Source organism: Micropterus dolomieu, linkage group LG14 (genome assembly GCF_021292245.1).
Source record: "Micropterus dolomieu isolate WLL.071019.BEF.003 ecotype Adirondacks linkage group LG14, ASM2129224v1, whole genome shotgun sequence".
NCBI lineage: Eukaryota > Metazoa > Chordata > Actinopteri > Centrarchiformes > Centrarchidae > Micropterus > Micropterus dolomieu.
Window position 1 is genome coordinate 3,017,501 of NC_060163.1, and position 4,106 is coordinate 3,021,606.

Below are 4,106 nucleotides of genomic sequence, written 5' to 3' on the forward strand. Positions count from 1 at the left end.
CCTGTACTTTGCCTGCCTCCCTGTGTCTCCTCCCGCGCTTGTGCTCTCCCTCTCTCTCTCTGAGCCCAGCTGACGACCCGCACCTGCACCTGCCAGCCACCCTCTCTGCCTGCCACACCTGCCAGCAATCAACCACATCTCTGCCTGTATATCAACCTCGGTTCTCCACACAATGTCCGCTTGATCGTCGTTGCTCCTAACCTGGTTCACTCACCCTCGTCCTCCGTCCAGTCAGCTGGGCTCGCCCACCGGTCCTCTCCTCTCGGGCTTCCTCCACGGCGTACTCCTTGGATTTCCGTATTCTGGCGGCCAATTCGGGCTGGAACAACGAGGCCCCTACGGTGCGTTTTCCTAGATGGCCTCAGCGATCGCATTAAGGATCTGCTGGCCATTAGGGACGTGCCGGCGGGTCTTGACACCCTGGTCGAGGCGGCCACTGACCTGAACAACTGCATGCGGGAGAGAGAGAGGGACTGCATCGCTCGCGGTTCCGCCTCCTCCCACTTGGGCCTCAGACCATCCCGGGCCTCTGTCTTGTTGTACCCCGTGCAACGCTCGGCTACACCGCTGGGGCCGACAGCACTACCGGCGCCGCCTATGCCTTCCCCGTAGTTCCTCCCGAGCCCATGCAGTTGGGCCCATCTGGCTGGTGACAGCTTTTACTGCGGCAAACCTGGCCATTTCCTGCCTGCCTGTCCCGTGCGGCCAAAAGATTCGGCTCGCCAGTAGGTTTGGGGCTCCTCCTCGTCACCTCTGGTACCCCTTGTCCTCTGTCTCCCCTGGCTAGTCACCCACAACCCCAACATCGACTGGTCGTGGGGTAAGATCAGGAATTGGAGCACGGCCTGTCACGCGTCCTGCCTTTTGTCTGCTCGAGCCCCCGGTAATCGTGCTTTGCCTGTCCCGCCGTCCGTCCCTACTGACCTGTCCGGGGTCCCCACTGAATGCCCTCATCTTTAGTAAAGACCAGGCCCTGTCTCAACCCCCCCACCGCCCCTACGACTGCTCTATAGACCTCCTCCCAGACGCGCCCCTCCCGTCCAGTCACCTGTACAACCTGTCGCACCCGGAGAGGGAGTCTATGGAGCAGTATATTAAAGACTCCCTGGCAGCCGGCATCATTCGCCCCTCCTCATCCCAGTTGGGTGCCGGCTTCTAATTTGTTGAAAAGAAAGACAAAAGCCTCCGTCCCTGCATCGATTACCGAGGGCTAATCGATGCAGGGTAAAAAAATAAGTACCCTCTGCCACTCATGGATTCGGTCTTCGAGTCCCTCTCCCGGTGCGCCATTTTCTCAAAATTAGATCTGAAAAACACTTACCATCTGGTGCGTATCCGGGAGGGGGATGAGTGGAAAACGGCCTTTAACACCCCCCTCGGTCACTGCGAATATTTAGTTATGCCCTTCAGTCTCACAAACCGTTTTCCAAGCCCTAATTAATGATGTCCTACGCGATTTCCTTCACCATTTTGTTAGATATCCTGATCTTCTCCCACAACCCCGCCCAGCACACTGAGCACGTCCGTCTGGTGCTGCAGCGGCTTCTGGAGAACAGGCTCTTCGTCAAAGTGGAAAAATGTGAGTTTCATGTCCCCACTATCCAATTCCTCGGCTTCATCATCAAAAAAAGGCAGCTCCGTGCCGACCTGTCCAAAATCCAGGCAGTCGCCAACTGGCCTACCCCCATCTACATTAAGCAGCTGCAGCGTTTCCTTGGGTTTGCAAACTTTTATAGCCGTTTCATCCGTAATTACAGCACCGTCGCTGCCCCCCTCACCCGTCTCACTTCCACCTCGGTCCCCTTTGCCTGGTCTCCGGAAGTCGCTGCAGCCTTCACCTGCCTCAAAACCCTGTTCACCTCCACCCCCATCCTCATCAGCCCTGACCCCTCCCTTCAGTTCGTGGTCGAGGTGGACGCCTCGGACATGGGCGTTGGTGCCACCCTCTCCCAGGGCTCTCCGGAAGACAGCAAGCTCCATCCCTGTGCCTTCTTCTCGCGTCGTCTGACCGCCACCGAGAGGAACTACAGCATGGGAGACCGAGAGCTTCTGGCCATGAAGCTGGCTTTGGAGGAGTGGAGGCACTGGCTGGAGGGAGCAGAACACCTCCATACTTCTTGGTATAGACCGATCACAATAACCTCTCCTACATACAAACCGCCAAGAGACTGAACTCCTGCCAAGCCCGGTGGACTCTGTTCTTCAACCGGTTCAACTTCACCCTCTCCTACCGCCCTGGAACCCCTAATACCAAACACCAAAACAGATGCTCTCTCCCGGCACCCCCTCAGATCCCCCCGACACCATCCTGACACGCTCCTGTCTCGTTGCCTCTATGGTCTGGGAGGTGGAGTCTGCCGTGCGCCGAGCCCAGTCCACCGACCCCGGCACCGGCCCCCAGAACCGCCAGTACATCTTGTCATGTGTCCGCTCCTGGGCACTCCAGTGGGCACACGCCTCTAAGTTCAGCTGCCATCCCTGGGATGGCCCGCACACTCTTCCTGCTGCGCCAACGATTCTGGTGGCTCTCTATGGACAAGGACTGTCAAGCCTTTGTAGCGGCTTGTGAGCTGTGCACCCGCGCCAAACCCTCCCAACAACCGCCCGTTGGTCTACTTCGCCCCCTTCCGGTCCAACATCCCTGGTCCCATATCGCCCTGGACTTTGTCATCGGTCTCCCCTGCTCTAATGGGAACACAGCCATTCTCACCATTGTCAACCGTTTTCTAAGTCTGCCCACTTCATTCCTTTGCCCAAACTCCCCACCTCTCTGGAAACGGCCTGTCTGCTCATCAACCATGTCTTCCACCTCCATGGAATCCCTCTGGACATCGTCTCAGACAGGGGACCCCAGTTCACTTCCCAGGTCTGGAGAGCTTTCTGACATGCCTTTGTTGCCACTGCCAGTCTACCCCCAAACCAACTGGCAGACCAAGCGGGCCAACCAGGACCTGGGGGCGGCACTCCTCCTGGAGCTCCTACATCCCCTGGATTGAGTACACACACAACTCCCAGGTCAGCGCTGCCACTGGTATGTCCCCGTTCATGTGCGCTATGGGTTACCAGCCCCCCCTGTTCCCGTCCCTGGAGGAGGAGGTGGCAGTCCCCTCAGTACAGGCCCACCTCAGGCGCTGCCGCCGGATTGGATGTGGAGGGAGGCTAGGGCCGCTCTTCTACGCACCACGGCCCACAACCGTCGTGTGGCGGACCGCCACCATACCCCAGCTTCCACCTACTGGCCTGGACAGCAAGTCTGGCTCTCCTCCAGAGACCTCCCCCTGCAGACCTCTTGATGGATTGGGCCGGTTACGGCCCGGAGGAGCGCCCCTGGATTCCCTCCAGCCAGATCCTTGACAAGACCCTCCTGATGGACTTTTACAGGGCCCATCCTGACAAGCCGGGAGGTCCGCCTGGGGGCGTCCATTGAGGGGGGGGGGGGCCCTGTTGTGGTGTCAGCCCGGCTGACGGTGAGTGTCCTGGTTTTTTCTCATTTTATTTCTTCCACCATTTTGCTTTCCTGTACTTTGCCTGCCTCCCTGTGTCTCCTCCCCCTCTCTCTCTCTCTCCGCTCCTGAGCCCAGCTGACAACCCGCACCTCCACCTCGTCAGCCACCCCCTCTGCCTGCCACACCTGCCAGCAGTCAACCTCGGTTCTCCACACAATCTCCGCTTGATCGTCGTTGCTCCTAACCTGGTTCACTCACCCTCGTTCTCCGTCCAGTCAGCTGGGCTCGCCCACCGGTCCTCTCCTCTCAGGCTTCCTCCCCGGCGCCCCCCCCGCTCCTCGCCAGTCTACCTGCCACCACACCATTCCCTTCCCCGGTCCCCTGCCTCCCACGGCTCCCTCGCCTCTCCTCCTCCGCTTCGCCAGCTCCTCGGGCCTCCATGCCCACGTTCCCCTCCCTGTGTCTCCTCCCGCGCATGTGCTCTCCCTTTCTCTCTCTTAGCCCAGCTGACGACCCGCACCTGCACCTCGCCAGCCACCCTCTCTGCCTGCCACACCTGCCAGCAATCAACCACATCTCTGCCTGTATATCAACCTCCCCCACCTCCTTCTCCTCTTCCCCTGCCCCCCTGTTTCCCCTAAATAAATCACCTTTAACTGA